Source organism: Protopterus annectens, chromosome 8.part0 (assembly GCF_019279795.1).
Source record: "Protopterus annectens isolate FY-2018-M chromosome 8.part0, PAN1.0, whole genome shotgun sequence".
Taxonomy (NCBI): domain Eukaryota; kingdom Metazoa; phylum Chordata; order Ceratodontiformes; family Protopteridae; genus Protopterus; species Protopterus annectens.
The window spans coordinates 1,405,052,942-1,405,078,240 of NC_056741.1; the positions used below are offsets into that span (position 1 = coordinate 1,405,052,942).

General features: G+C 41.9%; 1 protein-coding gene across 2 annotated transcripts in view; it reads right to left on the reverse strand.

The window, feature by feature from the left end:
• The window catches only part of ALG9 (ALG9 alpha-1,2-mannosyltransferase), a 2,405,363-nt gene that overhangs the window by 2,210,119 nt on the left and 169,945 nt on the right, over window positions 1-25,299 (reverse strand). The window lies entirely within an intron of this gene.

Sequence of the window (25,299 nt, forward strand, 5' to 3'; positions counted from 1 at the left end):
TTTGCAGCATTTATTGTGATTTAAAAGCTTGTTTTATTCACATATTGTACTTATCTGACTGCCTGAATTTTTAAAAAGTTGTTTTTTGTTTAAATAATTTGTTTAACTGTTGTAGGCTACACACTAAAGTGTGATAGCCTTTTCTGATTGTTTGTAGTCGTTTAAAGCTGTTTTAAGTGTCTTTTTTTTACTGTGATTGCCTTATCTTTTCAAAAAAAAAACAAAATGCAAAAAGAATTCCTTGTTTCCCGCCTTTCTAAGTTAGTATAGTCCAGTTTTCAGGCTAGTGCTGAATTCAGGGCTGTGATACTAGTTTCTGAGTTGCCCATACCTTACTTGGATAGAAGGAAGTTTCTCTGTTCACCTGTGAGAGAGGAGAGCTTTGAGCAACCTATCTGTTCCTGGAGGAGTGGTTCCAGCCCAGAAGTTAGTAGTTTATTGGCCATTTTGGGCTAATTTCTATCTCTTTCATTTCCCTACTATAAAAACTGTGTTTGCACGCCGGACAGTGCCAGTTAGCTACGGTTAAATTATTCCCGGCTCCTCTAAGTCTCCTCTTCAGTTTTTCCCTTGAAACTAGTCTAACTCTCAACCTAAGCACTTAAAAAGCATCTTACAGCCCAGCACTTGCTCAGACCTAATAGCAAGCACTAACATACCCTGACACTGACTGCCCAGTAGGGCAAGTCTCTGTATTCACCCCTCACCAACCAAGCGACTAAGCAGCTCACCCTACTATTCAGGCATGACCAAAGGGCAACTTCAGGTGCACTCTCCAGTCCAGCTGGTGAATTTTAGTATCCTGAGGCAATGTTACAACTGCATCATGTACGCAGACAACCCTCTCCTCCTACCACAAAACACTAACATATGCGAGGGAAGCAATTATACAGCCAAACTGGAAGCTAAGCTGTCTCCACCCAAGACTGGAACAGACAGTCAAGAAGAGAAGGTTAACACTTGCACCACAACTCCAGCCGCACACAGAACTACTAAAACAGCACTGGCAGAAAATACACATAAATACACAAAATCATACTCGGAAGTTCTAAATAAACCTCTCCTCCTACCACAAAACACTAACATATGCGAGGGATGCAATTATACAGCCAAACTGGAAGCTAAGCTGTCTCCACCCAAGACTGGAACAGACAGTCAAGAAGAGAAGGTTAACACTTGCACCACAACTCCAGCCACACACAGAACTACTAAAACAGCACTAGCAGAAAATACACATAAATACACAAAATCATACTCGGAAGTTCTAAATAAAAACCTGCAAAAGCATCAGAGACCTCCAAAGCAGACACTCAAACAACCTGCACTTCCTGTCACAAACCAGACAACACATAAAACACAAAATCAGTGTGCCGCACAATCATAGTCCTTAAGGCGAAATAACATACCTAACACACTAGTAATAGGTGACTATAGTCAGGCACACTGATGTCCCACTCACTAGGATGGACAAGCAGAAGGTTACTGTTAGCTGCCTGTCGGGAGCCAGAATCCGCCACATAACACAAGCACTCAGGTCACTCCAAAACAAGTACAAATATGACTCTGTCATTGTTCATGTTGGTGTGAATGACCTGAGACGTACCTCCCTGGACTACATTAAAAGAGACATGGAACTGTTCTTTGATCATGTAGCCCAGGCTGGTTTGACCCTGACCCCGAGTAGCATCCTGCCCTTACCAAGAATGATACTTCAGTATAAAGAAAAAATTATCAATTTCAACAATTGGCTAAGCTTCTGGTGTCATTCAAAGGGGATCCAGTGTCTGTCAGCCTGGGACGACATGCTCGACAAGCCATGTTGCTTCACAAGAGACGGCTTGCACCTGTCACCCCTAGGCTTTCGAATACTGGCCAAGGCTCTTGCTGCCCCCATAGTGCCTTTTTTAGGCAAGGCTCAAAAGTCAAACCCACCACCGTAAACAGCACAATTAACAAAAAACTGAGGGTTATGCTACTCAATGCCAGGAGTTTAAATCTCAAAACGCATGCGCTTGAAGCACTCCTCAGTAGGGAGAACGTTCATCTGTGTAGTAAATAAAACCTGGTTCAAGCCTCCAGAGAGCACCCCAGCACTACCAGGCTACAACTCATACCACACGTTTCAGCCACAGAACATGGACCGAAACACAAAAGGAGGGGGTGTATCCATATTCATCAAGGATACCTACACCTCCAGGTTAGTGGTGCAGCATGATACCTCTGAGATCATCCATGTGCAACTAACATCGGGCAAATCTGCAATGCAAATTCTGGCCTGCTACAGATCACCCTCCATGACCCAGGACCACCACTCCACCTTTCAGGAGACACTGGAAAACATGAAGGTCCTATCAAACATCCTGATATTGGGCAATATCAATTACCTTATCATTCACTGGGAAACTTACTCGAGTACAAATTCCCAGGCCCAGCGCTTCCTGGAATTCATCAACTCAAATGCCCTGGATCAGCTGGTAAACTCCCCTACCAGAAGTGAAAAAATTTTGGACCCGTTCATCACCAATATGGGCGACAGGTGTTCCACACCGAAGGTCAACCTATCACTGGTTAGATCAGACCATAAACTAATCACTCTGGATGTCCACACCCCACCACCACCACCCCCAACTAAGGAAACCACAGTAAAAAATTTTTCTAAAGAAAACTTTGCCTTACTTAAGATAGAGGTGGTAAGTTTCACAGCCACCATGCTAAAGGATAACGCTGCCCAAGATACAGAAACTTTTACAAATGCACTCTATGAGCACCTACAAGGGATGCATGGATCGTGCCATCCCTAGCAAAACCAAGACTCACTCCTCCAAGAGAAGGAAACCAGCTTGGTGAACTCCTGCAATAAACAGGCTATACAATAGGAGAAAACTAGTTCAGAAAAAAAGCAAATCCTAAGAAGGAAAGACATCCCTGATCAGTATCAGTAAGAAACTGAGGTCCCTCATGAAATCATCCAAGGCTAACTTCGAAAGAAAAATAGCCAAGGATTCAAAAGATAACCACAAAGCCTTCTTTAGCTATGTTAAGAATTAAAATGGCAATTCGCAGATATGCATTGAACTAGTGCAAAATAGCACAAAATATACTGAACCTACTGATACTGTCAACATCCTGGCAGATAGATTGAGTGCAAACTTCACCCCCCTCTCACCTCCAAAAGGGCCCACAACAATACCGGAAAAGTGTAGTGTCCCAAAAATCACAGACGCACAGGTGAAAACAGCCCTTTCAAAAGCCAAAAACACAGCATCAATGAGACCAGATGGTGTCCCAGGCTGCATCTTGCACAAACTACAGAACGAACTTACCCCCCCACCTAAACACACTGTTCAACCTCAGCCTCTCCACATGCTATGTGCTCATAGAATGGCGCACAGCAACAGTTATTCCTCTCCACAAAGGAGGGGCCACAACTGACCCTGGTAACTATCGCCCCATAAGCCTGACTAGCCTGGTCTGCAAGGCTATGGAGCACATCATCATGGAACTCATTAACAAAGACAATGGGAACCTCCAAACACTTGACCCGACCCAGTTCGGCTTTGTTAAGGGCAGATCATGCTTACTAAATCTGGTTGACTTCTTCGAGACAGTCACCAAGGCCATAGACAAGGGAAAGGTGGTTCACACAGCCTACCATGACCTCGCCAAGGCTTTCAACACCATTCCCCACTCGGGTATTACAGAAAAACTCACCAGCCTGAACATAAACCCCTACGTCAAGAGATGGGTTGCCAACTGGCTTACAGACAGAACTCACACAGTAAGAATAGCGGGCTCCAGGTCCAACTCTAAACCAGTCACAAGTGGTGCCCTGCAAGGCTTGGTCCTGGGACCCCTACTGTTTGGCATATACTTCTCAGAAGTACAGGCAAACACTGGAAGACTATGGCTAACCAAGTTCACCAATGACTGCAAACTAGGAGCCATAATTGACTTTCCAGCTGATGCGGACATCCTCCAAAAGGGCCTTACTGAGATGGACACCAGGTGCTAAAGTCATGGCCTCAAGCTAAATGCCAAAAAATGCATAGTCATCCGATTTGGGAAAAACGAAACACCCACGAATTACCACATAGGTGGCAGCCCCCTTAATACAGAAGAGGTAATAAGAGATCTGGGGACCCAGGTAGATAGTAATCTTTCCTTTGACAATCATATTGCCAAAGTAGTTAGGAAATCCTTCTATGTGGCCCATCTAATTACTAAAGCGTTCGCATTTAGAAATAAAGAGGTTATAGTGCCCCTCTACTCGTCACTCATTAGACCCATCATTGAGTACAATGCCCCATTTGGGATGTACCTCACAAGACACTTCCAACAGCTGGAAAGACCACAAAAGTACCTCACCAAGAGGATCACTGGTCTCAAACATATGTCCTATGCAGTCCGAATGAAAAAACTCTGAATGTACTCAGTGGCATATCGCTTACTCAGAGGTGATCTCTGCCCGACTAACAAAGTCATGTCCAACTCAGAATTGATGGACATGCTCCACCTAAAGAAATCCAAGTCACTGCGAGCCACGTGCTCTAGTGAGCTAAACCTCACCACAACAATAAATAGAATATGCTGGAGGGATAAATTCCTATCACAGAGACTCCCCATGCTTTGGAACAAAATTCCAAATTACATCAGGCAGAGCCCCTCACTAACACTCTTCAAGAGAAACCTTGAGAGTGGATGGGTAACAGAAAATACACCCCTGGGATCACTTCATTGGCTCTGCTTGACAGAGGATCAGTTAATTAATCAATGGGGCAGCGAAAGCTGACACACTCTGGCTAGGCTTATAAATGCCCTCGGGCAGATAGCCTACTACCTACCTTTGAACCTAAGTACTATTGTTATGAATGAGGGATTTTTTTAAAGTAACCCTGTATCTATGGAAAACTAAACAGGGATTACCCACTATGGGAGCCTGCAACTCATATACTCTCTTGCAGATGTCAGGGTAATAAGGAAAACAGCCTTTCAAATCATGAACCGAAAAACAGCCTGGGGAGCTGGTACAAAAGGTGAGATTTAACTTTTCCAGCACAGAGATAAACCCCTTTCAAGAACAGCTTGAACAAAATCTGAGTAATAAAGAGGAGGATCCATACGCAGACATGCTGAAATGGCTGACAAATACACCTTGCTAAAGGAGTAAATATAATCAGGATTGTTTAAGAGACTGGTGGTAGGATCAAAGTCCTTATGCACTAAATCCTCTCTTCAGATGAATAAGACAAGCATATACCTATAGATCTGTGTTACCTTCTTTTTGTCTAGATCAACATGTGCGTTGAAAGATCTGCACAGATCTGACCTCAGCACCTTATACCAAAGCCTTGGATCTGACACCTTTGGTTCCTGCCTTACCCACATTTCCCCTCACCTGACTGAATTACCTCAGATCGAGTTTTCAAAATGGCCAAAAATGATGACACACTATGTAGAAAAAGGACAAGAAAGAAAATATATGAAACACTATATAGTGGAAGAATTACAAAGAGTCAAACGGAGTCTAAAGGAGGTCTGGCCGATCCCTAGAAGGAAATGATGACAATGTGGGAGGGTAGTTGAACCAGATGAAAACAGGACAACACAGATCTATCATAATAAGTACATAACTTTTGTATCCCATGTTGTCTTTTGTCATCTGATACAACATGTGGGACAGATTTCCAAGCTACCCGATGGGGATCTGGATAGTCTCAATTAAGGATATTCCAGAGTACTGCAGAGCCAAAAGATGTGAAAATTCTGAGCTACACATCTAACTTGTAGTGAGACACAAGGGTGGCCTAATGGTTAAGGTGTTTGCCTTACAAACACAAGGTTCAGGATTTGAGTCTCACAAGGGATAATTGGCTAGGCTTACAATGGCTCGCAAGGGCAGTTAGCCTAGTACTAACCTATGAACCTAACCTATGAACGAAGGTATGAGCTGAAGACCAAGTTCCTGCAGCTGATATGTCACTGATAGGGACTCTTTTTGCAAGTGCCACTGAAGATGCCACTGCTCTGGTAGAATGCACATTAGGCTTTGATTGTAAAAGCATGCCTCGTGAATCATAAATAAATTAAATGCAGTCTGCTAACCATTTTGAAAGGGTTACCTTAGATGCGGGACTGTCCCAGCCTTTTCTTTGAAGAAGGATATAAATAGTTGTTCTGATTTTCTGAAATTCTTAGTATGATGGAGACAGAACCCAAGCTATCTTTGTACATCTAAGGTATGCAATGTTTGTTCTCCTTTACTGGTAAAATCTGGAAAGAAAAGATTCTGAAACTGCTTTAGGAAAATATGAAGGATTTGTTCTCAATCACCAGCTATCTTTATGAAAAGATAAGGAAGGGAGCTTTGCAAGTGTGTTGCTGTAGTTCCGATAAATTTTGTAGATGTAATGGCAACCAGAAAATTAGTTTTCCACAAAATAAACTTTATATATACACATGCTGCTGATTCAAAGGGATTTTGGGTTTGAGACTGGAGTAAGATGGTAACATCCTAGGGAAGAGACTGGATTAAGAACTGGGGCTGTAAATAAAAAGGGTTCCTCTAAAGAAGTCTATGGTCACTTTGAGGGTAGCAATAGAAGCATTGTTGAGCCATATGTGAAAGTTTGAAATGGCTGCTGATTGTACACAAATTGGACAGTAACTTAATCCAGCCATGAATAGTTACAAAAGAAACTTGAAAAACTTCTGGTAGAGGAGCAAAAAAAGGATCCAGACCCTTAGAAAAGGCCCAGATGGAAAAATGCTTCCATTTACATTTGCAAGTCTTATTGGTTGAGTTTCTTTGAGAGAAAGATATGATATGGGCTACCAGGGAAGAAAGCCTGGCATTGCTGGCAGTTGTTGCAATTGGAAAAACCATGCAGTTACAGCTTTACTATCTTCAGGTTCAGTAGTGGTAGCCCAGATGCATGGATGAGGAGATCCAGAGGGTCTATATTATAAAGTTGAAGCTTTAGTAATCAAATACCTAAAGCTAGACACCTAAACAGCGAAAGCTGTAAACATCTTAATGGCCACTTCCACAAATACTTTCGTAGGGAAAGAATTTGCCTGGCCAGAGGAAAAAAAAAATTCAAACTCTAATCAAGTGTGTGGCTTCGCCCACATACCCCTAACTAAATATACCAACTCAGAGATTGCTCTACAGTGGAGAAAAGGGCAGAATCCTGATAATGGCAAGCAAATTCTTTCCCTATGAAAGAATTCATGGAAATGGCCATTCGATAATTACAGCTTTCGCTGTTTAGGTGTCGATCTTTAGGTATTTGATTACCTAAAGTTTCGATCACCTAATATAGACCCGAACCAGAAATGGATCTGGACCCCTATGGTGGGTGAACTAGATGAGGCCAAAGAAAGGGGAAGCATACCTGCTAAGGCCAGAAGGGAGCAAAAAGGATTACCCTGGTCTTGCACTCCACATCTTTCTGAATGAACCTGGTGATAAGGGTGACTGGCAAAATGGCATAAAGACAACCTGGGAGCCAAGGATGGACTAGAGCATCTCTCGGCGACAGTCCCTATGGACGGATGAGGGCAAAGTAACTTCTGCACTTGTTTATGTATGATGCAAAAAGGTGGCAGCAAGGTTGGGCCCAGTGGCTGAAAATCTCCACTGCCACTGTTTTGCTGGGAGATCATTTGTGAGGCAATAGTATAGTTCTGCTTAGTTTGTCTGCTAAGATGTTGGATGTCCAAGGTAAGTGCTCTGCTATTAGAAAGCAGTTTGAAAATGTCTCCCACTGCCAAACTCTCATGGCTTCTTAGTAAAGAGGGTATGACCGGGTTCCACTCTGGCCAAACCACAGGCATATTGTCCAAGTGCATGGCAATCATATCTTTGAGCAGAAAGTCCTGAAATGCCTGCAACGCAAGGAGGACCACTCAACTAGTTTAGCCTCTACTGAAGACCATGTTCCCTGAAAAATCTCCCCTTCAAAATGCCCCATTCCCCACCCAAGAAGGGAAGCGTCCACAGTCACAACGGCTATGGGTGTCAGGCAAGGGAAGTGTCTGCCCTGAGTTACTGAATCAGATGAAATCCACTAGTGGATGTGGTCTCTGCAGACCTGAATTAGGTGCACGCTGTAACGGAGGGATGCAAAGTTTTTCTGACCACTGTACAGCTAGTGTCAACTGTAGAACTCTCATATGATATTTCGCTAAAGGAACTATCATTATAGAGAAAGCATTAGACCTAGGAGGTGCAAGTTGGCTCGAGCTTGTGGTCTGGGATGTTTTATCACTTGGAGAGCTATGAATCTTATTGATTTGATTCATATTAAGGGAAGTTTTGCTATCTGATGAACAGTGTCTACATGGCAAAATATATATTCTATGGAATTAGTAGAAGATAGCTTGCTCTTGCTGAAGTTTACTGAAATGCCCAAGTGGAATGACTGTTGACTCAGAAGTAGATCCCTGAAGGCATCAGCTAGAAGCCAATTAACTAGATACAGGAATAAATACCTAGATCCCCTATAGTATGAGATAGGCTGTCACAACTATAATTATCTAGGTAAACACCAGGGGGCCTGTGGTGAGATCAAATGTTAGTGCTCTGAACTGATAGTGAGTGGCTTTCAGCTGGAAACGATGGAATCTCCTGGACTGACACTGGATCTTTATATGATAATAGGCATCCTGCAGATCGGTAGAGCACATCCAAATGTACTTCCTCACAGGTAAAATTAACTAGACTGTGACCATTTGGAATTTTTTCTATTTTACATATTGATTCAGACTGCTGAGATCCAGTATTAGTGTGAGGTCCCCTGTCTTTTTTGGAACTAAAAAGAACCTTGAACAGACTCCAGATCTTTGTTGGTCTTGGGGGAACCAGTTGGATGACTCTTATCCAGCAAAGTTATAAGCTCTGTTGCTACAAAACCAGTTTGGTGGAGTATCATAAATCTTTTGAATTACCTTTGGGGGTTCTGAAAAAGGTATTGTATAACCTCTGGTAATGATCCTTAGCACCCAAGAATCTGTCATTATGTCTTGCCAGGCTAAAGGGTATAAGGAGAAGTGTCCCCCGATTGCCCTGAGAGTACTGCCATTGGGCAAACATTCAAGGTCCATGGAAACCTTGGTTTTGCAGGCCACCTCTGCCCCAAGGGTGATGTCCCATGTGGTTGCCTCCACCTCTACCTCCAGGAGGCCTATCCCTGGGAGTGTCCTGGTGAAAAACTTAAAATTTTTTGAGCCACATCTTTCTTCTTCCTCTGATTCCTGCAAAAAGAGCTCAAAAGACCTGAAAAGTACAGTTTTGTACCTACCATAAATGTAGATGCTCGAGTGTATTCACTGCTGCAGTCATTACACTTGGGTTATCCTGCCGTCAGGCGGTCCCGCAGTCCTCCGGAGTTCCATTGTCTTGGTCCAGCGTCGGTTGCTGTCGCTTCTTCCCTGACGTCAGTGTGCCAGGGGTATATAAGATGCAGCCAATGCCATTTTCTTCAGTTTTTCTTTCCCAGATGTCAGGTGCCCCCAAATAGGTAGGCAATGCATATTGCTAATAAAACATACATAAAAAGTAAAACCAAAACCTTCAGTTACCAGCAAATACACCACATAGGTAGTATAGGGTAGAAAGGTATAGATAAGTCCCAGCTAAGAAAGAGGGGATGGAGGGAGGGTAACCTGGACTGCAGCAGTGAATACACTCGAACATCTACATTTATGGTAGGTACAAAACTGTACTATGTTCATTGTGTTTCACTGCTGCAGTCATTACACTTGGGTTGAATCTCAAAGCTGAGGTAGGGTGGCTGGTTCTATAGAGGATTTGGGGTGGCTATGAGGCGCTGCAGTGGCAAAGCCAGCTCTGGATTTAGAATAAAGAGGTAAGTGATAATGTTTGGTAAAGGTGTGCACTTAACTCCAAGTTGCAGCTTCCAAGATATCTTTAGTAGGTAGTCCTCAAAGGTAGGCAGTGGACGTAGCTGTTGCCCTGGTGGAATGTGGCCTAATGTTGCTAGGTACAGTTTTCCCATGCTGTGTGTAGCAGAAACGGATACAGTGTCCTATCCACTTTGAAATGGTCTGCTTGGAAATAGCCTTTCCCTGTGATCCTGCAGCATATGCTACAAACAATTGCTCAGTTTTCCTGAAAGCTTTTGTTTTGTCCAAGTGGAAACGTAACTGTCTGTGTATGTCCAATGAATGCAGAAGTCTCTCCCCTTTATTCTGGGGAATTTGGATAAAAAGTTGGCGAGTTAATGGTTTGGTTACGAGCCACACTGGATACCACCTTTGGCATAAAGGAAGGGTTAGTTCGTAAAGAGACTCTGTCTTGGTGAAAAATGATGAAAGGCTCCACTGCCTTTAGTGCCTGTAACTCTGAGACTCTTCGTGCTGAGGTTATTGCCAGAAGCAGAGCAGTTTTCCATGACACATATTTTAATTTTGCTGAATTGGCTGGCTCAAAAGGAGGTAAAGTTAGTTTTTCCAAGACAAAATTGAGGTCCCAAGTTGGTGTTGGTGCTCTCCGGGGCGGTCTTATGTTTTTAGCCCCCCTGAGGTACTGTTTTAGCAATGGATCAGAGAAAATAGGAGGATCTGTGTTGTAATGAGCCGAGATGGCAGAGGCATGGATCTTAATGGATGAAAAGGATAGGCCTTTGTCCAGAGCATCTCAGTTAAGTATTGTAATATCTAAAGAATATTTGGGACATGAGGGTCAAAGCTTTGAGCCTGGTTCCAGGCCCAGAATCTCTTCCACTTTTCTGAATAAGATTTCCTGGTGCTAGGCCTCCTGGCCTCCAAAATGACATCCATAACAGCTTTAGAGAGAGGTGTTGTCTGCTTGACTAAGGAATCTGCCATGCAGCCAGGTTTAATGTTTTGAGCTGGCTGTGCAGGATCTGATTGTTTTGTTGAGTCAGAAGATGCGGAATTTGAGGTAAAATCTATGGTGAACCTTGAGCTAAGTTCTTTAAGATTGCCGCAGACTGGCCACGCCAGCACTGGTACCCAATCAGGATCATTTTTGGCTTTTCTTGTCTGGCTTTTAGGAGTACCTTTGAAAGGAGAGGCAGTGGTGGGAAGGCATAAACTTTTAGGCTTTTCCAGCTGAACGAGAGAGCATCCACTTTCCATGCTTGTGTGTGGTAAGTCCTTGTGCAGAATTTCTGTAGTTGGCAATTCATTAGGGAGGCAAAAAGATCTATGTCTGGGCTCCCCCATTTTTGTGTTATCATGCTGAATATTTGTGGATTTAAATTTCCACTCGTGAGGATCCATGATGTTTCTGCTTAAGTCATCTGCCAGTGTATTTTTCTTTCCTGGCAGGAATTGTGCTTGCAGATGAACTTGATAGGTTAGAGCGGTGTTCCACAAGGTCATGACTTGTCTGCAGAGGGGATAAGAATGAGTGCCCCCTTGCTTGTTTATGTACCACATAACTGTGGTGTTGTCTGTCTTTAGTAATAGTTGTCCTGGATGCAGAAGGTCCTTGAAAGCTGTTAGGGCATTTTGTACAGCTAGCATCTCTTTTTGGTTGATGTGAAGATGCATTTGGTCTGCGGTCCACTTGCCCCGAATACATTTTCCTGCCATGTGTGCTCCCCAGGCGTAATCCAAAGCATCTGTTGTTAGTGTCTGCCTGGCTGTGGGTAGAGTGAAAGGCTGTCCCTTGTTGTGGTGACATGCCTGTGCCCACCATCGAAACTACTGTTGTAGGCAGGGAATAAGTGGTATTACTGCTTCCAAACTGTGACGGTGTTTGAGTCCAAACACTTTTTAGGTACCATTGTAATTTCCTCATATGCAGTCTGGCATATGGTATTAGTAGTATGCAGTATGCCATGAACCCCAAGGCCTGCAGAATTTTTCTTGCAGGGAGTTGGGTTTTTGTTGCCATCAATTGAAAGTACTGAGTCAGTTGTCCTTGCTTGTCTGGCATGAGATAAGCCATCTGGGCCGTTGTATTTAAGCTGGCACCCAGGAATATTATCTCTTGTGAGGGCACTAGTTTTGACTTCTTTTCATTTACTGTGTACCCTAGGCAAATTAGCAATCTTTTTACAAATGCCAGATGCTTTAGAAGAATGTCCTTGCTCTCTGCTTGAATAAGGCAGTCGTCCAAGTATGGATATATTTGAATTCCTTTTTGTCTGCAAAATGCAATTACTGGTGCCAGGCATTTTGTGAAGACCCTGGGCGCAGTAGGTAAGCCAAAGAGCAGTGCCGAGAATTGGTAATGCATTGAACCAGCTATGAATCTGAGGTATCTTCTGCAATTTTGTCTGATAGGTACATGCAGGTATGCCTCTTTGAGGTCCAAAGTAACAAGCCAAGCCTTCTTGCCCAGCATGAGAAGAAGCTGCTGTAGTGTCAACATTTTGAATTTCGGAACATCCAGGTAAGTATTTAGAGTAGAAAGATCCAGTATGGGTCTCCAGGCTTTGTCCTTTCTGGGGACCAGGAAAAGTCTTGAGTAAAATCCTTGTCCTTGTTCCTGTTGTGGCACTTTTTGAATACCTCTCATGTCCATAAGGGCTGTAATTTGTTTTTGTGCCTCTGCCCATTGATTTTGTGGCAGGTCTGGCATTCCTTTTAGCCTTGGTAAAGTGTGAAAGTGGAACCTGTAATCTCGAGACACAATATTCAGAACCCATTTGTCTTGGGTGATTATATGCCAATTTTGAGAAAAAAGTGCTAGTTTTCCCCTAAGGGAGCTACCAAAAGGTAAGTGCTTGGCATGTGAAGGGGGAAGTCATTGGGACTGTTTCCTATAAGGTTGTGACTTGTCTTCCCCTCCTTTTGGGGTTGAAGCACCCCACTGTTGTGGTCCGTAAGAGCCTTGGGGCTGAGATCTGCCTCTTGGGCGTCTGTATCTGCCTCTTTGTGGTCTGTCTGACACCGGAAAGGACCAATTTTTTGAAGGCCAATTTCTGCTAAATCGAGGTGGCTGTACCTGTAAGAAATCCTTCAATGTTTGCATAGATTTTGCCTTATCCTCCATATTCTTTAACACCTCTTCTGCCTTAACACCAAATAAAATATCCTGCTGTAAAGGAGCATCCAATAATTTTGCCTTAACATGATCAGGTAAACCTTGTTCTTTTAACCAAGCACGGCTTTGAATCACAGATCCTGTAACTGCTGCTCTACAAGAAGCCTCTAATGAATCAAAACCACATTGCAGAGTATGTTTTTCCACTTGTTCAGCTGCATGCAATAAATCCTGCATTTCCTTATAGTCAGGTTGTTCTGAACTTGTAAGCATTTTCTGTTTTAACAGAGACATTAAATATTGTTGGTATTTAAGCATATGAAACTTGCAATTTAAAGCCCTCACTGCTAAAGTTGCAGAAGTGTAAACTTTCTTCCCCCATCTGTCTAATGCTCTAGAATCTCTGTCAGAGGGAACTGGATTTTTAGCCGTGGAAGCCTTTACCCCTTTGGGACCCTGGGAAATAGTTTCTGGGTCAGCAACAGGGTTTTTATAAAGAAATTTGTGAGAGTCAGGGACTCTGTAGTACCTGTCTGGCTTGACTGGAGCAGGGGGCAAAGAATCAGGATTTAATTTGGATTCAGAGAACACATCATCCACAATATCTAACACTGGTGGAATAGCAAGGGGCCTGTGCTGAGGCAATAAAAGAAAGTCTCTGAGCCTTTTCTTGGATTCTGAGTAATCCTGGCACTCCCAATGGAAATGCTCCCTCATGGTATGTAAAGTTTCCCCAAAAGAGTAATCCTCAGGAGGAGAGGCTGAAGGAATTGATTCTTCAGCATCAGAATCCTCATGGGGGGGTAAAGTATCCCTGGTCTGAAGAGGAATCAGAAGAAATGGAAACCTGGTCAGAGGAATCAAAGTCTGTATCCTGCCTAGGCCTTTTATCAGGAGGGGGATGGGAACCCCTGATCAGAGTAATTAAGTCTTCGGCCATTTTGAGCATCTGTTTTTTAGGCATGGAGGCCTGTCCAGGTGAATGCTGTACTTGCTTTTTTGTCTTTAATGGAGTTTTAGACTTGGCTGTAGTTTTGATGGCAAGCTGTGAAGGTCTGAAAACACCTTCAGAAGCTGATACCTGCTCAGCGGCTTCGGACCCATCTGAGGGGTTAGTTTCCGTAGGCCCAATACCTTGAGTTTCCAGAGGCCTAGACATCTCCATGTGGGAGTCGGAGGCGGCCTGTGGCTCTGAGGTAGCGAGTGTCAGGAGCTGCGTAAGCGCTTCACTGAGAACCGGCAAACCGGCCACTGGCCTAGAAGAGGCTTCATCGTCAGTTTTGGGCCTCGGATGCCTGTCCTTATCCTTGTCTTTGCATTTTTTGTGTATTCCGGTCGTCGGTTGTTCAGAAAGCATGGTATAATTGAACCTTCAGCTAAAGTAATGGCGAGCAAACTCAAACCGACGTTTAATAGTGCGCTTGTTAAATCTAGCATAAATCCGACAACTAGTGACGTCGTGGTCTGGGCCTTGGCATGGAATACAGTAAGAATAAAAATCCTTATGAGGTATTTGCTTCCCACATGAAATACAATTATTAACTTTTACTGACATCGGTCTGAGGCAAGAACAAGTTTCCCCAACGGGGTACTTAGCTTTATTGAAGACTTCGGTTCTGAAATTCAAATTGAAAATCTCAGGAGTCGGCCGACCGGCACTTGCGAACTGCTTTTGCTTCGGGCACCGCGCGGCAAGAAAGACTGAAGAAAATGGCGTCGGCTGCATCTTATATACCCCTGGAGCACTGACGTCACGGAAGAAGCGACAGCAACCGACGCCGGACTAAGACTCTGATGGCAGGATAACCCAAGTGTAATGACTGCAGCAGTGAAACACGATGAACATCTGGATGCCAATGGTAGACAAGGCCTTACCATCCTGCTCACTCCTAGTAAACGTTTCCTTGACTTTTGGTCCAAACAAAAAGTACAGCCATCATAGGGGGCATGAAATCACACGTGCTGGCTGCTCAGGCTGTGCCATCTGCTGCACTGGATAGCAGTCTCATGGCAACATTTGAGGATGACTACAGGGTAGACAACCAGGTAACCACAGATTTCTGAATACCCAACGCTAAGTTACATGCCAGGGAATTTGAAAGCTACTTAATCAAATCCTTCTGGAAACATGTCAGGTGTGCCTTATAGTTCAGCACACAAAGAAAAAATGTAGATGAAGCACAAGTACTTTTCCCCCAGTCTGTCCGAAGGCCTTCAACTCCTGTTGGAGGAAAAACAGAGTAACTTTCCTCAGAGAGTTTCTTTTTTGTGACTTCTGCTACCACCATGGCATATACATGGGTACCCTTTGCCTAACGTTTTTTTTCCCTGGGGGCAACTAAAATTTTGTCTAGTTTCTTCAGGACGGGCTCTCCTACATCAGGCTCCTGCCAGGCTTTTTGGGCATTGAGGTTGATTAAGGTGTCAGGAAGCGGGACCATCTATGACACTGAAGGGCCAGACCCAAAAGCCTAGAGAAACAGACTATAAGAAGGAAGAGTTTCAGTGAACCATACCCTTCTGTTTCACTAATTTGAGGATGTCTCAAAAGGAGACATCTTCTGGGGGTGGATCTTTGGAAGCCTTCTCCCTCATCTAAGCCAATGTCTTTGGTGACAGACTCAAGGGAGGGGTCAATATGCTTCCTCTTGCAAGTCCTCTACCAGAGAATGTGCCCTGGAGACTTCTGAGAGACGCATCAGAATTGGATGTGGAACTCGAATGCAAAGTGGTCTTGAACCTTACAGGATCGCTATGTCCCCGTCTACCAGAATGACAGGCAGTAGGGGCAGTCTTCAGACAGAGTCTGGATGGATTTGAACGCCTCTTGAAGCCTGTAGACTTTTCCTACAATAGAACATGAAAAATGTACTACGCAAATTCAAACAATAAATTATCCAAAACTATTCAAAGTAGCTAACTATCCTAAGTATTTTAAGCTAACCTAAGAAATTCCAAATAAACAGGAGAATCACCAAGAAATAAAATCCACTTCAAAACCACAATAAATCCACCAAAGAAAAGCCCATCTCCAGAGAGGAACTACACCAGTCCAATAGAAATAAAATAAGTTTATTTTAAGTTAATACCTCGTAAAATTAGCTTTTCTTCATGGACAAAGACTTCATCAGAATAAAACTGACATGCAGAAATAATTATTTTTTGGTCTCATTTTTATGTAAATATTGAAATTTTAGTACTAATGCTTTATGTAAATATCGAAATTTTAGTACTAATCCAAAAGTTCCACTTGTCATATGTGGAAGGATTTTTTTTAAATCAAACGTTTTTCAATTTTTTTTAAGTGTTTTACATGTTTCATAAGTTTAATATTTCTAAACAAGTGTGTTTGAAGTACTTAACTTTTGTTTTATAACTTATGGTGAGTATTTAAGTCAGGAAGGTTTATATTTGAGTATATTGGAATATGCCTTTAAAAGCAGTACCCATGTCATTAACTTATTAGCTTACTAATTTGTTAGCAATTTAGGGTAAGGTATAAAAGAAACACCATTTTTGTATGTCAGTGTTTTTCTGATGAAGTCTTTATCCATGATGAAAAGCTAATTTTACCTGATATTCAGCTTTAAATAAATTTACTCTGCTTCTACTGGACTGGTGCAGTTCCTTTCTGGAGCTGGGCTTTGCTTTACTGGATTCATTGTGGTATTGTAATCTAAGAAATTCCAAGTATCTAATAGTTGTCCTAAGAACACACACAGGTAAAAACTTACACATTAATCTAATATTTTACCAATACAAAACACCTAGCACAACTAAAACCTAATCACTATAGAAAATATTTGAAAAAGGGAAGAAACAGCCTCACTTATCATGAAAGGTAATGGAGCTCTCAGTCCACACGTCTAGGTAGGTAGGCAGCAAATGAGATCTGGGGGAATTGTGGGTAGGGGAGAAGTCGGTGCTCTCGGATCTAAGGCTTTGGTATAAGGTGCAGAGGTCAAATCTGGCAGGATCTGACAATCCACATGTTGAATCAAACAAAAAAATACATCAGACAATTTGTTTACTCCAAAAGACTATTTAATGGACAATCGCTTCCATCAGAATAAGTGACTTTTTCAAATCCGGAGTCTTGTACAACTTTCTGCTAAATTTTTTGCCTATATATATATATATATATATATATATATATACATACATATATATCAGAACAGATGGCTGGAGGAGTCCACTGCTGAACAGCCAAAGTCTTCTGTGATTGGTCTATCTGTTGCAAGAGACATGGTAGGATTAACTAATACATCATAACTGGCATATTTGCGAATTAGGACTAATCAGATACCACTCCACAGAAGCTGTTCTTCATGAAGCTTTCCCACCTTTAACACATCAATTCATAGTTGTGCTCATGCTTTCTGATCATTTTGTGCCAAGGATTCAGTTGCAAGTGTGTTATTACATTTATATACAAAAGTTCCACTGACTAAATGTTTTTAAACATTTTTTCAGATTAGTACGTTTCCATGACTTTTTGGTTGTTGTGATCACCTGTTTTCTAAAGCTGATTACTAAAGGATAATTTCAAATTAAAACCCTTACTGTTAGACTCTCTCTCAATGGTACTTACGTTCTCATGTGTTCCATAGGGTACTTCACTGTGTTACCCATTTTGCCATTATTAAGCCTGTAAACACTTCTGGCCTACTCAAAAAAAAAGCATCCTAGCACTTCACAAGCTAAATCAAACTTTCTTATTAATCCCCATTCTTACTGGATTCTTGGGACCCTCTTCAAAATCAGACTAATGAATGCCTCAGATTCACTGGATTCTGTACCATCTTAGATTCACTGGATTTTGTACCATCTTAGATTCACTGGATTTTGTACTATCTTAGATTCACTGGATTTTGTACTATCTTAGATTCACTGGATTTTGTACTATCTTAGATTCACTGGATTTTGTACTGTCTTGCATTTTAATTGTTCCTAATGTTCAGCTGGTTTTCAATGCTTTCACTTTTTTCACTACCATTTTTTACACTGAAAAACGGTAGTTTGTATGTATATGGAGATGACACTTGCACCAATAATGCTTAGCAAGCATTTTTTATTGTTCGTTTCACATTTAATAATTCAATTATAGGCTTTGATGGCTCTCAGGAAGCTTAATCCTGGTAAACACACACAATGAGGTACCCTATGGAATGCAAGAGAACATAAACCAGATTAAAAGGGCGCATTTCAAAAATTTTCAGTGGTCTTAATTTGAACTCTTCCAGTAAGCATCTTCTGAAACCAGGCAATCACAACAACGAAATATTTATGTAAACGTGCAAAACTGCTTAAAAAACATTTAAATCAGTGGCTGAACATTTGCATAAAAAAAAATGTAAACGCACTTGTAACCGAATTCTTGGCCCAAAACAATGTTCTGAAAGCATAAACACAACTGTAAATGATGTGTTAATTCAATGAAACTTAAAACACCTCTTCTGTATACTTCCAGTTCACACCCATACTGCCTTGTGGCGTCCAGAACTTTTTTTGGTTTGGCTTCTTTAACTAAGTGACTTACCAACTAATAATACTTAGTATTAGAAAGGGCAATGAGCTATTAGCAAAATGACACTAAGAGCGTTAGTCTAGGATGTCCAGCAGTGAAGAAATTTATCTTTGTCACTTCTTATTCATATTTTCAAATTTAAGTTCATGTTTTCATAACTGAGAGACCTATATGTTATTGAAATGTATGGCATGAAACACCAAATGTGGGAAACAGGACAATTCACTGAAAATGTTGGTTTACATCACCTTATACTGAAAATATTGCTAGTTATTTGCTAGTAATTATGAAAATAAGCAATTATACCATGACCCCCCCATTAATATTCCACAACGTGCACGCTGATTGGCCAGCGTGCACGTTGTAAATTGACTTATACTAATGGAAAAAGGTCTGGTCGCCCAGAATTTTTCCATTAGTATAAGTCTTTTTTAAAACACTGTCTCGCTATGTTAAAGGAGTTTAACATAGTGAGACAGGTTTAAAAAAAGCAATGGAGATCTCCGTTACTTTTTTTAAAGCTGTCTCGCTATGTTAAACTCCTTTAACATAGCGACACAGTGTGTAAAAAGCAACGGAGATCTTGCTTTCTCCGTTGCTTTTTTTTTTAAACCTGTCTCACTATGTTAAATGGGTTTAACATAGCGAGACAGCTTTAAAATAAGCAACGGAGATCGCCGTTGCTTATTTTAAAGTCTCATGTTAAACCCATTTAACATAGCAAAACAGTTTGTAAAAAGCAACGGAGATCTTGCTTTCTCCGTTGCTTTTTTCAAAACTGTCTCGCTATGTTAAATGGGTTTAACATAGTGAAACAGTAAAAAGCAACGGAGATCTTGCTTTCTCCGTTGCTTTTGCCCACAGCTTTGATGTACTGCGTAGGCGTAAGCATGCGCAGTACATCAGAACTGCCACAGAATACCAGACAGCTGCGGAAGGGCAGCAAGGAGGCATTATACAATGCCATTATTTAAGAAAAGTAATTATTTTTTTTCTTAAATAATGTCATTGTATAATAACAATAACCCACTTCTGGGTGTGGGTAATGCTGTATTTACCCACGGTTGGCTTTGTTTGGTCCCTCGGGCTTCGCCCTCGTGACCAAACCACGCCAACCGTGGGTAAATCCAGCATTACTCACACCCAGGCGTGGGTTACTGCTATAACATTCCATATGTACTTAATACTTAAAAAACTGAGTGACTTACAAACCATTGCATGACACTAAATAAAACGTTAGATGTTGTTGAAGAAAACTGTCTTTGATGTTTGCTCTGTAAGTTGTACATGTTGAGAGATATCCAGTATTATTTGTTTTGCTAACTTTACGATAAGGCATATGTTTTAATATTTCTGTAAATATCTCAAAAAACATGTACTTACAGTAGAAATTCTTGTTATGTTAAAGTTTATGTCTGGATGACAAAAATGTTCTTCAAATATATGTCTAGGCTGTATGGTTTTTAAGATATAAAATTTGTGAATTTACAAAAATATACTTTGGTTTTGTGTACATTACATTACAATATTTATGGAAAAGTCTATGAATCACCAACTATTGTAACTGTAAAGAATACTTCAAACTGATGATCACCATTTGTACAATTTTTTGTTCACAAAATATTTACGTTTATCTTATGCTTCTGAGGTTTATTTTTTCAAAAAAATGTTCTGAAATGCAAGATGTGCACAGGCTGCTAGAGATGTGACATTCCACACCACATAGGTGTTAATAAGTTAAGGGTAAGAAAGGTTTATAAAGGCCTGTGACATTACACACCACATAGGTGTTAATAAGTTAACGGAAAGAAAGGTTTATAAATGTCGGCTTCTTTAAAGAGGTATCCAATTAGTCCTAATGAGCAAGTAGGCTCATAAGGAGCGAGCACAGTAGCACAGTGGAAAGCTCTGTCGCCTCACAGCAAGAGGTTCCCCTAGTTCAATGGAGTGCCTTCTGTGTGCAGTCTACATGTCCCCTCTATGTTCGCCTGGGTTTCCTCTGGGTGCTCCAGTTTCGTCCCACATGCCAAAGACATGCAAGTAGGTGGAATGGACACACTAAATTTGCCAACGGTGTGACTGTGTGTGCAAATGTGGTGTGGAAGAACTATCATGGCAGGACTTGCCACCTGGCGGTGCAAACCTTGGCTCTAGATGACTGTCACTGTTGAAGTGACAGCCCAACTCCATGTGAAAAAATGAGAAAAGGGGTTGTGGACAGATGGAATGGAGTTAATCCTACCATATCTCTTACATCTGTAAGATCAATCATAGAAGACTTGGGCCATTCACTAGTAGGCTCCTACCACCAACTGTTCAACTATATTAAGTGAACAATTTAGCATCAGTTGTGTAAGACTCTGGATTTGAAAAAGTCATTTATTCTGACAAAAGCACTTATCCATCAAATAAAGTCTTTTAGAAAAACAAAGAATGTTTGTCTTATTCTCATTGGAAAGAAGATTTATACCATAAGGGCTTCAAAGTTATCAATCCTACCAAAGGGTCTCTTACACTTTTCTCTTCTTTTGGCTGTTCCCGTTAAGGGCTGCCACCACGGATCATCTGCTTCCATTTCTTCCTGTCCTCTGCATCTTGCTCTGTCACACCAACCACCTGCATGTCCTCTCTCATTGCATCAATAAACCATATTTTAGGCCTTCTTCTTTTCCTCTTACCTGGCCACTCCATCCTTGGCATCCTTTTCCCAATATACCCATCATCCCTCCTCAGCACATGTCCAAAGCAATGCAATCTTGCCTCTCTGGCTTTGTCTCCAAACCGTCCAACCTGAGCTGAACCTCTAATATACCGATTCCTAATCCTGTCCATCTTTGCCACACCCAATTCAAATCTTAACATTCTTAACTCTGCCACGTCTATCTCAGACTCCTGCTTTTTTGTCAATACCACCATCTCCAACCCATATAACATAGCTGGTCGGTCTTACTACCCTCCTGTATACCTTCCCTTTCACTCTTACTGGTAGCAGTCTGTCACAAATCATTCCTGACATTCTTCTCCACCCACTCCACTCTGCCTGTACTCTCTTCAACTCTCTTCCTCACTCACCATTACTCTGAACTGCTGATCCCAAGTATTTAAACTCATCCACCTTCACCAACTCTGCTGCCTGCATCCTCACCATTCCTCTGTCTTCCCTCTCATTCACACACATATATTCTGCCTTAGTCCTGACCTTCATTCCTCTCCTCTTTAGAGTACATCTCCAACACTCCAAAGTCTCCTCGACCTGTTCCCTACTCTCACTACAGATCACAATGTCACCCGCAAACATCATAGTCCACGGGGACTCCTGTCTGATCTAGTCTGTCAACCAGTCCATCACCACTTCAAATACGAAAGGGCTCAGAGCTGATCCTTGCTGTAATCCCACCTCCACCTTACATGCATCCATCACTCCTACCGCAGGCCTCGCCACTGTCATACTACCCTCATACATATCCTGTACCAACCACTCTTACATACTGCTCTGTCACTTCCGACTTCCTCATACGATACCATAACTCCTCATTAGGCACCCTTATGCTTTCACTAAGTTCACAAAGACACAATGCAACTCCTTCTGACCTTCTCTATACTTCTCCATCAACACTCACAGAGCAAACATTGCATCTGTATTGCTCTTTCCCAGCATGAAACCATACTGCTGTTCACTAATCATCACCTCCCTTCCTAACCAAGCTTCCACTACTCTTTCCCATAACTTCATGCTGTTACTGATCAATTTTATCCCTCTGTAGTTACTACAACTATGTACATCACCCTTATTCTTAAAAATTGGTACCAAAACACTTCGCCACTCCTCAGGCATTCTCTAATTTACCAAGATTTCATTAAACAATCTGGCTAAAAACTCCACTGCCATCTCTTCTAAACACCTCCATGCTTCCACAGGTATGTCATCTGGACCAACAGCCTTTCCATTCTTCATCTTCTTCATAGCTGTCCTTACTTCCTCCTTGCTAATTTGTTGCACTTCTTGATTCACTATCCCCACATCATCCAACCTTCTTTATCTCTCATTCTCTTCATTAATCAGCCCCTCAAAGTAATCTTTCCATTTGCTCAACACACTCTCCTCGCTTATCAGTACTTTTCCTTCATTATCTTTTATCACCCTTACCTGCTGCACATCTTTCCCAGCTCAGTCTCTCTGCCTAGCCAATCGGGACAGGCCCTTTCCTCCCTCCTTAGTGTCCAACCTTTCATACAACTCGCCATACGTCTCACCTCCTTATACTCCTGTCTACTTTCTTCATCTCTCTGACAATCCCACTTCTTCACTAACCTCCTTCTCTGTATACTCTCCTGTACTTCCTCGTTCCACCACCAGGTCTCCTTGTCGTCCTTCTTCTGTCCAGATGTCACACTAAACACCTTTTTAGCAGTCTCCCTTACCAGCTCTGCTGTAGTTATCCAGCTATTTGCTAACTCTTCACTGCCAACCAGTGCCTATCTTAACTAATCCTTGAACTCCACCTCACAATCACCCTTTTTCAACTTCCACCATTTGATCCTTGGCACTGCCTCACACTCCTCCTCTTGATCACCAATGTCATCCTACAGACCACCATCCTATGCTGCCTAACTACACTTTCCCCTGTCACCACTTTACAGTCTCCGATCTCCTTCAGACTGGCCCTCCTACACAGAATATAATCCACCTATGTGGATTTTCTTTCGCTCTTGTACGTCACCCTGTGCTCCACCCTCTTCTTAAAAATACGCATTCACCACAGCCATGTCCATCTTTTTCACAAAATCCACTACCATCTGCCCTTCTGCATTCCTCTCCTTAACACCATACCCAACCATCACTTCCTCATTCCCTCTGTTCCCTTCACAAACATGCTCACTGAAATCCGCTCCAATCACCACTCTCTCACACTTGGGTACACTCAGCACCACTTCATCCAACTCACTCCAAAATTTTTCTTTCTCATCCATCGCATACCCAACTTGTGGAACATATGCACTAACACCATTCATCATTACACCATCAATTTCCAGTTTCATAAATATCACTCTATCTGACACACTTTTCACCTCCAAAACACTCTTGGCATATGGTTACTTCAGGATAACCCCTACCCCATTTCTCCTCCCATCCACACCATGATAGAACAATTTGAACCTGCCTCCGATACAGCTAGCCTTACTCCCCTTCCATCTGGTCTCTTGTAATTACAATATCTCAACTTTCCTTTCTCTCCATCATATCAGCTAGCTCTCTCTCCTTATACCAGTCATACTGCCAACATTCAAAGTTCCTACCCTCATTACCATACTCCTAACCTTCCTAATCTCTTCCTGCCTTTGGCCTTTTCTTCTCCTTCTGCCAACAGTAGCCCAATTTCCACCAACACCCTGGTGGCTAACAATACTGGTGGCAGTCGTTGTTAACCCAGGCCTCGTCCTATCTGGTATGGAAATCTGTACTGTCTGTATATGTCATTTGGCAAAAGTTTTGCACCAAATGCCCCTCCTGATGTAACCCTCCCCATTTATCTGGGATTGGAATCGGCTGGGTTCAAAGGGTCTCTTACACTATCCTGATTCATTTTTAATTTGCTTGTTCATCCTGAACCTCATGTCAGAGGGTCAGGTTGGATAAACAGATTTGCTTCACTGATAGTGGTTTTGTGGTTTGTTTAATTTTCCTTGCTAAAGAAGGAATCAGTAAAAACAAAACGAAAACTCGAGAAAAGCTAGAACTTCCACTGAGTGACCACCCAAACCTCTTGTATCAGAGGCACATGGGATATATGTAAATGATCCTTATGAACATCACGTGTTTCAGCTAAATGGTAATTCTGAATGCCCATGACTTGTTTCGTCATTTTAATGGACAATTTCTGGCCAATAAAGCCAAACCCCACTAGCTGTGGATATGCATATTTCGGCCTTGTTATGACCTCGTTAGCACAGCACAAGCAGAGTGTTTGACTACGCATTAGAAACACAGGGCTGTTATACCCAGCTGATGTCCATTATCATAAGGGTCACTGCAAAAATATCCCAAACAACAAACTAAAACAATGAGTGAGAAGGTCACTGAAAAAACAATCATGTACCTCTGATACAAGAGGTTTGGGAGGTCACTCAGTGGAAGTTCGAGCTTTGCTGGAGTTTTCATTTTGCTTTTACGGATTGGTTTTTCAGTGACCTCCTCACTCATTGTTTTAGTTTGTTGTTTGGGATATTTTTGCATATAGTTGGGGGGTGTAGGTTTGTCGACATTGTTAGTTTTGTGGTTTCGAGTCTCTCATATGAGCACTCGAACCAACGCAATTCGTGGTTTTAAAGGTAAACCATATCCCTATCAAGATATAACCCATAAAGCTAAGGCTACTGCAGCAGTGATTTATGATGAACATTTTTTTTAAATTATCCCCATAAACACTGTTAGTATTAGGTCTCATACAATGGAAGCTGGTGTATTGGAGTGTAATCTTGATGCCCCATGCACTACATACAAATTACCAGGGCTGTGAGAGGCACAGCATTCAAGCTTAGTGAGGCTACAGGGAGCAAAAAATGCTTTAACTGCATTATAATGACTTTCAAGATGCTGTAATTCTTTCTCCAACTGCACACTATTTCACAACTGCAAAACTTGCAATTACTGGTCTCATGCTTTCATTATGGATCCATAAAATTGAATTCACAGCATCTCATGATAAAGATCAATCTCTGGCAGCTATATTTGTGTTAGCCAAATCTGTGTTGACTCTTAAGATTCCTTCTGGTCAATGGACATTAGTAA